Below are 12,921 nucleotides of genomic sequence, written 5' to 3'. Positions count from 1 at the left end.
AGAGCCGCCCCTGTTGTGGCGTGCTCCTAGACTTTCCTCTGGCATTTTCGGACATTGTTCCACACCAACTTAAGGATCCCGAGCTGACTGCTATCATCAATGAGCTTAAAAACGGAGGTGCCCACCCTCCTTATTTTCTGTACCGAGGTGCTCTATGCTGCCGTGACAAGCAGCGGAGAAAACCTAAGTTAGTGCTGCCAAGCTTTCTTGTACCGATGGTCTTTCAGTATTTTCATTCTTCTCCTGTGGGCGGACATCTAGGAATTCATAAGACCATCGCGAAGATTAGGGATCAGTTCATCTGGAAAGGGAAAGGTATGGACCGGGATATTGAGCTCGAGTACGTTCTTGTGAACTGTGCTCGCTAAGCAAACCCGCTCAAAAATACCAAGTTGGGTCTTTTGTCATCTGAGGTGGCGGAAAAAACCTTTGGAGAAGGTTTTTCATTGACTACGTTGGGCCTCTCCCGCGTAGCAAGTCCGGGGAAATAAGTTCCTACTTGTTTGTGTGGATGCCTTCTCCAAGTTTGTTTGGTTGTTCCCATTGCGGAGTGCTACCGCGCAGCTCACGGTGCAAGCACTTCGTAACCATTTCTTTTCAACACTTTGGAATCCCTGCCACCTTAGTTTTCCGATAATGGTTCACAGTTTGTCTCCAATATCTTTAAAAGAATGTGCTTTGGGCACGGAATCCGCCCATGTGACTACGTCCCCTTTCTATCCTCAGCCTTCTCACGCCGAACGGTTTAATCGCAATCTTCGATCTGCTCTCATTGCCTTTCATGCGGAAAATCAGACCACCTGGATCAACAGCTACCTTGGATCCAAATTTGCCTTTAATACGGCCCAGCATGAAAGTCACAAGGCGGTACCTTTCGAGTTATTATTTGGCTTTCCGCCAAACAACCCTTTGGCGAACCTTTGGAAAATTAGCGATCTTCTGCCACCTCCTGGTACTCCCGATGTGAAAGCCACTTGGGAGGGCAGCCAGGCGGAATCTCATTCGGGCTAGGGAGTTAGTAAGGAGGAAGTACAACCGAGGTCGTATTGCCATCCCTTCCAGGTGGGGGATCTAGTTTACTGCAAGGCTCACCCAGTCAGTTCGGCTGTGGACAATAGAGCTGCTTAACTTTGCTACAGGTGGACTGGTCCCACCGCATCTTGAAGTTTCTGACTCCGGTGACTGCCCGACTGGGAGATCCTCAGTCCGGGAAGATTTTCAGAAGGCGCACATATCCCATCTGAAGCCTTGCCGGAGTCATCCGTGATTTCTCTTTAGTCTGTGCGGGAGGTTTTAGGTCCAGAGGCCTGATCAACCTCTGCTACTTCTTCCTGATCAAGGTCCTGTGTTCTTCTTTGTACCCACACTTACTCTTGGAGGGTTTTTCCTTGCCTCCAACTGGATTTTCTTGGTTTTCCCTTCTGCAGACTTAAGGGTTTCCGGTTTATATTTCTTCAACCATTGGGGGGAGAGGCATTTCGTTGGTTCTTCATTTTGAAGAAATTAACAGAGGGGAGTTCCTCCTTTTGGGGGGGGAGTCTGAGCCGGTTCTATACCTATATCTCCCCGGCTCATGTGTGTTTTATTATAGTGTGTGTGTGGTTTATTGGCTGCAGAGGCGACTGACCATTTGAAGGCGTTTGGCCTTTCCGGCAGAGTGGCAAAGACTCCGAGCCGTGCTGTACTAGTTAGGAGCAGCTCCAGTTTAATTTATTTTGTTAAAATTTAAGTGTTTGTTAGTTTTGCTGAGCATTTCTCCTTCTAACATGTGCAGCTTAAGTTGACGGCCCCTCACTGATGAGTAAGTTTTGCTTTCTTTTAAATTTTAGTGATTATTTTCATTTTTCAAACTGTGAAGGTTAAGAGCACATGGTTTTCCAAATTGTAGTTTTGCTTTTTATTAAACTTTTTAGTACTTCTGGCTGTTAAACTAAATTTTAAATTGGCTTTCAAATTATTTCTCTTACACTTTTGTTAGTTTTCACCCTTTCTCTTCAGCTTATATTAATTTTTCTGTCTCTCAGTGAGGACCAGTCCTAGGCTTATGTTACAGTTCCTTTTATTCTGCAGCCAATATTGTTTGTAATGTGTCACTTGTTATGTAGTTTTTGTAAACAAACCCCAGAGAGACTGCTGAAGGTTCATTTTACTAAATTTTTAAGCCTTCTGAGAGATGTAACGTTCTTCGGGTCTTTAGCCCACAACTCCCCCTTTTAGCCTACTTGGTTAATTTAAGGCCTTCTGCCATCAAATTTTAAATTTTAGATTCCTGTTAATAGGCTGCTACTTTGGCCATCAGTTTTTTTCCTAATCATTATATTTTTTTTTTTTCACCAAGAGTAATACGCTTAATTTTTGTTCTGTGACAGAGGGGATTTTTCATTCTAAAACTTTCCTTGGGGTTGTTGTTTTGAGTGGGGAATTTTATTTTAAGTACAGAATGCCCTTCCCCTGCTTTTCACCAATTTTGAGCCTATTCTGTCAATAAATGCCTGTTTTAAAAATGTTTGAACCAAATTGTTACGTATGGTAGGCTACTGCGTTATACCTCAAATAAATTCCTTTATTACTTATTGTTTTAGTCTTTCAATGGAATATCTTGTTTATTTATTGTTTTTTCTAATGTTACCAGCTTCTATATTAAGGTTTATTTTAATTTTTTATCAGTAATTGATTGGTCTGTGATATTTGAAATTTTGGTAATTTAACTTAATTAAAATTCTTGATATATAACTTTTGGCAACTGTACTTTTATTAAATTCTATATTGTTTGGCAACTATTTATTAATTATTATTAACTTTAAAAGGGTACTAGGTTGAAACCTGGTTTCAGGGTCCAAGGATGAATTTGTTTTATCCTGTCATCTCTCCATCATGCGTGGGTCGCAGAGAAACTTCGCCTTTGCGCTAGCTGCTGAAGGACGGCCACCATGATGGACATACCTACTATTCAACACCTGTGATACCCTGTGATATTGTTATTGTTGCCATTTATATAGTTTTATATTTGTTATTTAGTTTTAAGTTAGTTTTAGATATTATTTAGTTATTTCTTGGATTTCATTAGGAGCCCGCCCTTAGCCGAAGGATACCGGGTGGAATTGGCATTTCTTGTTTCAAATTATGGCATTTCTAATTTTTGTATGCAGGTGCACCTGACGGAGATTGTTTGAGATATACTACTGCAGGCACTTTATTTTTTTTTAATTTATAGTATATATATTTATACATAAATATATTGACAGGATAGGCCTGTGTTTTCGAAGTAAATGAACCTGAGTATGCTGACCACGGTGTTCTTTTTTTTTTACCTAGTTTTTTTGATCCGGCATCCCGTTCGCCGCCATGGGCGCGCGCTTCCCTGATGTTTGCTGTGGGTGTGCGGGCGGCGATGTCAGGTTTCACTACTTTTTTTATTTCTTGCTCAAACCTTTTTAAAGTAAAAAACCTTAACTTCTCTTTTTTTATTTTTACGGTTGACTCTTAAAGAAGTATTAAAAATCCTACAGTATTCAAACTTCAAAAATATTGTTAATGCCAATTTTTTAAATTTACAATAAATACTATGTCAACATTTTTAAAATGTTTGTTATTTAAATTGATACATTTTGTCACAACTTTTTTATTGGGTATGTTTGAGCATTATTTGAGACATTGAACAGAAATAACGTTTATTTATCGTAATATGCATTCACACAAAATATGCTTCAAAATAAATTTTAACTTTTTGATTTATAAAGACATTTTATGAGTATATTTTAAACATCCGGTTATCTTGTATGTGCAGTTATAGCCCGTATATATATTGAAATTAAATTTTTTACGTTTTTCATAGTTTCAAGCAAAACTTTTATCAAAGTTAGAAATGCTTCTCGTAATCAACATGGAGATTGAAATTTTAAAATCATTCCATACATGCCACATATTCCATTCAAGTGGAAAATTGCCAAAAAAAACAAGGAAATTTTGCCTAGCATCATTGATATAATCATGATTATTTATCAATGCTCAGTATTAGGTTTAATCCCATCTTAATTCACCTGGAAACTAAAAAAACCAGAATAAAACATATTTCTTAGTCTTCACAAACCATGCCATTATGAGAATGTTCGATTCCTGCATACAACACTGTCTAGGATTTTAAAAAGGGGTTATAAGCGATTTCCAACCACAGTTATTATCTTGAAATGTGACAAAATCGTTTGAATATTTTTTTGACTAACTAAAATATACTAGAAATTAACGGAAATAGTCTCCTTTTAAAAGATTTACATACATTTCATGGAGATACACAGCATTTTTCGCATATTTTTCATATAAAGAATAATTTTAAATGGTTGCTCAATCAATAGATCGTTCTCTGTCACAAACAAACTTTTACAAGTAGTATTGGGGTAAATATTATCTTTTATACTTCACAAGTATAATATTTTTACCGCTTTAAGAATGAGTAATCTCATTGTCTCATCAGGTGTACAATAGAGCACTCTCTTCACCTAGATTGCACTACTTTTTGAGGTCTGGGTGTCTCTGATGTCGAAACGATGCGTGGGGGTTCGTTTTGAGCGTCTTCTTTCTTCGTCACCGACTATTTTTGGATCCCTTCAGACAAACATAACTCCAGATTTCAGGAGTCAAGTCTTGCAACAATATCAGATTTCAGATGCTGCACGTAACAGAATGGTAACTGGAGCTAAAAACTCAACATTCACAAATTAGCAATTCTAAACTTTTCTTAATGAATAAATAAGAGTATGTGCTCCTGTAAGGCACTAAATAATAATTTTCCAAACCATTAAATTTGCTTTGACACTGCGGGACTGCATATTTACACTAACTGAAGGAACAGAATAATTCAGAGAACCATTTACTCCGTGACAACACTCTAGAAAACAAGCGAATGCAAATAGCAAACCGCAAATATTCATTGCTTTTATTGCAAATAGAAACACAAAGTAATACACCAGACATTTAATTAATGTACTTTTTAATGACAGAAAATAGTCGAGGGGCATCCGTCCTCATTTTACTGGTAATATATACCATACTGATGTGGAATATAAATATTTATATAATACCTAGACTATACCAATTATATAGAATGATAATGCGACCTGGGTTTGGGAAGCAAGAGAGTGTGCTTACCGAATCAGGTTCAGGTTTATATGTTTTGTGTTTATATATATATATATATATATATATATATTATTGTATATATAAATGTCAGTTTTTGTGTCAAAGAAAACAGATTTCTACTGCAATAAGCTAATTTTTAAACCCAGTCAAACAGACAATATTTATAGAACGTGAATCTCATTTCCTCTCCTTTTCAATTGTACTTCTTTGTACAATTATACATATTCTAAGTAACAAATGATGACCATTTGGTGATAGCTAAGTGTAAGTCGTGTTTATTTTATTCGTTGATGTTCTTCTAGTTCAAACACTATGTTCAAGTGATATTTTTTACTTTTTTAAATATAGGATGGTTGACAAAAGTCACACTGTAAGCATTGAAGTAAGTTAGTAAAATATATATATATATATATATATATATAATATATATATATATATATATATATATATATATATATATATATATATATATTTAAGTTAGTTTTATTATTAATAAAATAAAATTATTTATGCACATACAACTCAAAAAACCGCTGTTCTAAGAAAGCTGCAGATTTTTGCTTCAGGGTTTTACCACATTATTCAAAAATAGTTTAAATGGTAATGAAGTCGTTTGGAGTTAATCAATAAAAGATATGTAATATTACTGAGAAATTTTGTTTAGTACCTATATGGAATTCATAAAATTTGTGTAGCTCTCTGTCTTCATCACCACTAACTTCTGTGTTCAACTATTCTGTTATTGATCAGGTATTATAATATATTTCCGTCACCATCACTTATCTCTGGAGTAATCATTTTGTTATATAACAAAGACAATCCTATTAAGTTACTATTATCCGACAAGAACTGAGTGCCATACCACGGGAGATGCTAGTTAATAAATAATTTTTAAATATCGCAAACATTTAGTGCCTCGAAACAATAATGTTCTCAAAGATTAGGCATTGAAATAATTTTTACAGCCAATACACTCTGTTTATTTCTTTAACATTTCCACACTATACATTGTCCTATCTAAGTTTCTAAAGGAGATTTTTTTTTTAATTATTCTTTTCTGTAGATAACTGTAGCTCTGAACTAAAGTACGGAAGTGTTTAACATAACGACACATAGAAGAACCCATCGGTGATTTCTTAGGTGGATAAAATAGCCATCATATCTACCTTATTAAGAACATCTGTGAACTGTGAAAATACGCTATATGAAACTGCCTGCTTATTGTTCAGGATTTATATAAGATTTAATACAAAAAATTCGGAGATTTGCTGCACGCATATTTTCTACGTTTTTATACGTTCTCGGCCTGCCAAATTCCTTTAATACAAACATGCTATGGAATTCTAGTGCAGCGGGCGTACAGCTGCCCCTACCCTAAGGGAAGTTTTTCTCTTATTAAATTCCCTTTAACTCTTCATAAATTTCCTTTAACTTGAACGTAGCCCTGACAGATAAACTCGGAATTAAACCGTATCTTTTCTTAAGCAGGATGCTCTAATTCCGAAACAGTATTATTATTGTATACGCCCTTTTTCCTGTATAATATATAAGAAAATAGGTAGACTATAAGATTTAACGAAAAGAAAAAACATTTTGAATACGTGTCAAGGCATACAAGCTAATTGAAATGTTATTAAATTATATTAAAGCCTTTTTATATATTTTATTTTATTTTGTAATGCAATATAAACATTAAACTTATTTTTAGTAGCTATATGTCACATATATTATATACATTCTCAAGTATAAAGTGTTTAATTTATCCTGAAAATGGTCACAAGGGAGTCAAAGGAGACAAAGTTGCTCACATATGTATTATGTGTTATTTATTATCTACATGTGGCAGATTTTGCTATTTAAATAGTTTTTATCTCGATAACCGAGTATCGCATGTACGAACATGTAATAATTTTAGAATATTTCATTATTTCAAACCGATACCCTTAAATAAAAACGTGAGTTTGTATACCCAACACCTAGCAAATGTAAATGGAGGTTTAATAAAATTATTAGAAATCATTCTATTTTTAATCATGCCTATGTTAAAACAAGATTTTAACTCTTCAGATTTTACTTTTGTGAAAATCGCTGGAAATTTCCTTTAGCCATAGAGGTTAATAACAATCAAATGCATGGCAAGAGGGAAATGAATAGCAACACAGGGATGATCAAACCAGACCAAAAATATTTACAGTTACTTGCTCAGAATGTTAACCGGAAAGCTAAATGGCTGTACGATTTGGCCTGAAGTTGTGAACAGACGTTTAGTAACTTCCGCCAAGGTTGAAACTTTGATTAGCCTCAACTGCTCGAGTTTACCTAACTTCAAGATTATATGTCGACCATGCGACAGAGAAATTATTGATTTAGATTTTTTACAAACACGGTCAATGTTAAGCACTGCCACTTTAAATAATATGCGTTCTTTTAAGCAAAATTTAAATATTCAGTTACTTCTTGATTAACGAATATAAAAAGTATACAAAATATGAAAAAATATAAAAATTATTACAAACCGCAACTATTTTTGTGACAGACAAAAATATTTACAGTTACTTGTTCAGAATGTTAACCGGAAAGCTAAATGGCTGTACGATTTGGCCTGAAGTTGTGAACAGACGTTTAGTAACTTCCGCCAAGGTTGAAACTTTGATTAGCCTTAACTGCTTGAGTTTTACCTAACTTCAAGATTATATGTCGACCATGCGACAGAGAAATTATTGTATATATTTTTATATCCGCACTTCCTTTCAATGAATAGTAATGTGACATTGATACGATAACTGGTTTAATATTCAGCACTGCCACTTTAAACAATATGCGTTCTTTTAAGCAAAATTTAAATATTCAGTTACTTCTTGATGAACGATAAAACCAATCAAATAGTAAATAATATAAATTATTAAAAACACCACCTATCTTTATGACAGACAGATAATGCATGTATTATATCGATCTGTATATATCATATTAAACTTTTATCATTCTTATCTAAATAATGACATAAAATTGGCACTAGTTTTAAAATATGTAATGCAATAATTATTTTTCAGTAAACACAACTTTCCCCTTTTATTTCTGTAATTTTATGGAAACACAACTTAATATCACTCTTATAATATTAAATATTTGCAATACACATTTATTAATGACTTTGTTTACAAACTCTTTACTGATAGTCAGTATAACTTTGAGGTTAGTTCCATATAGGGACACAAGATATCTCTGAAGTAATAACAGAGCTCGGACACTAGATCAGTGGACATGGAGTCGAGAGACTTTACTCTCGAGGTGCTCATAACTCCATTCTGTATATTCTGTAGATAAGGCATTTTCAACTGCATTTAAATCATGCCATTTTACATCAAGTTCATGACTATAAACAATTTCTTGCAAACTATCATCATATCATATTTACTTGCTCTTCAGTCTTAATCTTCTGCTTGGTAAGCAGATGTCTCTCGATAACAAATATTAATAACAGTACGTTTGGATATAATACATTTTGTGAGTGACGTTTCCATGAAAACATACCAGATGTTACAAATAGTAATTATGGTTCGTTTAAACTCAACTTTTCTCATGAATTGGAATAGTTAAATACGAGGTTTAAAATCATTAACTCAGCTCAAAATATATTTCATTCCCCTGTAATCAACCAACTACACATTAGCAGAGTGTCACATTAGCAGATTGTACAATAGTTAACATTACTTTAGTGGAAACACATATAATTTTCGAAATATTAAGCATTTCTGTAAAGCACTCTAAAGAGTATAATGTTATACATGAAGCAATGCATTCTTCATCAACAAAATTACAAGTTTTAAACATAACATTTACATTTAAAATTATATCGTTTGTTAATGAAGAATAAAATGTCATAGTAATAAGTGCTAATTTATGCTCCAACAGAGAGCATTATCATACACATCCATTTTATTGTAAAAACTACAAATATTTTTGTTCTGTGCTAACAGAAAATTTTAAGTAATAGAAACAGGTTATTTTTCAGTTCTTAATAACTATTCTACGTTAAATATACATGTAAACTATACAGACAATACGTTCGTTACCAAAAAGCACGTTTACCATCTCCCACTGTACAGTTAAAATCTGAATTCGTATTTAATGACAGTTTCTATCGTGTATTTATATTTTTTATAGCCTCAAGGAAGATTAAACGTGAAGGTATTTAAAGATTATATGTATCATTTAAAAAAAAAAAAACTAATGAAAAACTAAAATTATCGAAATCTTAAAAATAACATATTTTACACACACATCAACGGAAAATTATGCCTTCTCAGTTTATTTCCTACGATCATAACAGTCTTCTGTAAATTTTTAAATCTAACATCTAAAACTTCAGTGGTTTTTAATTTAGCAAATTAAATCTTCAGCAGAGAGCTAGCCATGACAGGTAACCATGACATAATATTTGCAGTTTATTAAGGACTTAACAAGGTCCTATTCAAATAATGTCGTAGCCTGTTTGCCTATATGTCTATCTTTATTCCATTTTGGCCAACTCTCACTCTGATGACTTTTAACTATAAGAAAAGTACTAGACAAATAAAAATTGGTATACAGGGACTATAATATTGGTTAAAGTGATATAACTATTGATATGAGTCTAAAATTAAGGACAGTCCATCTTTCTGCCTGGTTTTCCTATCTGTGCGATAACACTTGATATAAAGTTCTTAGAGACTAATCTTTGGTACATAGGGACTCGAATATGGGTTTAAAGTGGGGAGATGTACTGATTTCAGAGTCCAAAAGAAAAGGACCGTCTGTCTTTTTACCTGTGTGATAACTCTTGATATAAATGCCGCAATGACCTCTAATTTAGAGAGTCAGTTTCTATTGATTCAAGAAAGAATTCTATTGATTTTAGAGTAGTAAAAAGTAAAAGGTTGTTCATCTGTGAGCTAAATTTGTCGTTACGTATTTTCAGGTCCTTTTATCGTTTTCTTATTCATTAACTTTAAATGCTAACGCAAGCAGATATACTGCAGCTCTAAAACATGGGAAATGGGGTAAGAGTAGGATATTTCAAAATTATAGTACTGACTGTCACAAGCGCCTTTGCACTAATTTTCTCATAACATAACATAAGCACCATTAAACATCACCTTAAAACTTCATCACAAGCGTTTTTATTTAGGTGCTGTAGGTAATGCTCTCAGCATTACAAAATATTGTGAGCATGGGATATATGATATATATGTGAGCTATGGATACATACCGGGTGTCCCACGAAGAGGTTTAAGCGTTTAATTTTATATTACTTGCCCATTTATGCAATTTTCAAACCCTACACAATTCATTAAATAGGTTTAAAAAATATTATGTGAAAGTTACTGCTCTCTAGCAATTGTTGAACCAAGGTGGTGGTATTTTAAAAAACCATACTTTATAAATAGTAATTTTGGTTTTTTATATATATTTATTTATTTATGATTTATATATATTTTATAATTATATATATATTAGATATATATTTTTATAATTATCTATATATATATTATATATATATATATATATATATATATATATATATATATATATATATATATATATATATATATATATAGGCGGCCCACGAAGAGGATTAAAAATATATGTATATTAATATTGTTATTATCATATGAGAAAAATACCATTATTATTATAGCAAATTTTAAAGGTACTTGTTACTTTGAAGTATTTATTATAATGCCAAAGGTATTTTTTCTTCCAAATCCTACTATTTTTAAGCAAACACAATTACTTTAAATATATGCTTGCACAAGCCAGGAGCAATAAACATTTTATTATATGTGTTTTTGTGTGTGTGTGTGTGTGCGTGTGTGTGCGTGCGTGCGTGCGTGCGTGTAAAATGTATGTCTATGTTTATGAAATATAGCTAAAATTAGCTTTTTGACTTCATAAATGCCGTATTTTTTAATATCCACTCAAACTTTAGTACAAAGACAGAACTTACACAAGGTGAATAAGTTCGCCCAATTTTAACAAAAACTTAATGGCGCCCTTTCAAATTCAAGCTTTAATTTTAACTCTATCAATTTCCAACATACACCCAAAAACATACATGTTTTAAGTATAATACATAATTGTATTATATTTTCACTGTTTACGATTACTCTATGGTTTTCAAGATGGTGGCCATTCAAACTTTTGTTAAATGAATGGTTGTTACCTATAAGCCATAGCAAAAAAACCAAAACATTGTTTTAGAATTCTCAGATAATTTGTTATAATGTTTGTTCACTGATACTGTTTTATGCCTTATAAGATTTCCAGATAGTGGAGCAAAATTTTAAATATTATAAAACATTACGAGAACAGCAGTTCTTAATATATTCAGACTACAAGGGGCACATATACATTATCTACACACGTGGTAGCTTGGATGAGTTCGTTTTGGCAAACATTTTCATCTCGAATGTATCATAAAATAAACCAAAATGATACTTTTCTTAAGATTGTCAAACAATTTCAAGCTACATTTATTCTGTCTTGTTTTTCGATAACTTTTATGTCTTCAACATGGTAGCTGTCTAAAGTTACGAAAGTATGCAACTGAACCGTTATAAATGATTATGCTTAAATAAGTGTTTATAGGATTAATTGTAACTAACTCAAGTCCACATTTTCACAAAGAAAACTATACGCTTACAAAAATTCATTTCTTGTAAGGTTTCACGATTATGGAGTTTCTAAAGGTTTAAAAGTGTTACGATTGTATTGATATGCCTACATTGAGAGCTGTTACCCCTTCAGTGTTATGAAAATTAACTAAACTTATAATTCATCTACATATTAAAATTTGTAGATGGCGGCCACATTTGAAATGTGCCTTTCTTCCAAACTGAGCTGTAAGAGATATTTTATATTCGATTGTGGTATAATTGAGGTAGAAATTATAAAAACCATAACTATGAAAATCAATTAATTGCTTGGGGATCACTCAGTGTATAATAGTTATCTCTAGTGCAGCACGGACCTGGTGCATTGTTCCTAGTTCTAATTAAACCAATAGTTTATACCACCTCAGTGTAGTATATAGTGATTAAATACTCTTGATGGATCCCATTTACTTAATCAGTTAATTTGATTTCACCTGCGATAACCTACACTCTATGATAAGCCTAGGTGACATTAATTAAATTGGCTGTTGTTACTACCAGTTATCGTTGTGCAGTTACACAGACAAATAGTTTTATTACTGGTACTCTTCCGTGGATATCCTTTGCTTCTGACGTGTAATAAAATATTTATAAATACCGGAGATATTAGACGGGACAATGATTTCACTCTTTTAAAACAACTTTAACGATAACAGGTGTTCATTTTTATTAGTTCTTCTAACAATTTTAAGGTTCAGTTCAAACTCTGAAAAACGTTTTATTACTAATAAATTTTTATAATTTTTAAAACGAATTTCTGAAGTTACACATGGGAATAGTAACAACACACATATCATCCCAATCTAACGTTTTATTACTAATAAATTTTTATAATTTTTAAAACGAATTTCTGAAGTAACACATGGGAATAGTAACACATATCATCCCAATCTAACGCATTGTGGAATAGTAATTTGTCTACAAGTACAAGTAATTACAAAGTAGATTTAATGTCCAACTTATTTACTCGCAGTTTCACTCGTAATTAATTTCATTTTGAAAAGTATGGGAACCGCTAACATATCTGTTCAAATACTAAACAATCCTGAGATAAGGATAGTCACTGAAAGATACTCCAATCTCTCTTCCA

This window comes from Homalodisca vitripennis, chromosome 2 (genome assembly GCF_021130785.1).
Source record: "Homalodisca vitripennis isolate AUS2020 chromosome 2, UT_GWSS_2.1, whole genome shotgun sequence".
Classification (NCBI taxonomy): Eukaryota; Metazoa; Arthropoda; class Insecta; order Hemiptera; family Cicadellidae; genus Homalodisca; species Homalodisca vitripennis.
This window is presented reverse-complemented; position numbering follows the sequence as displayed.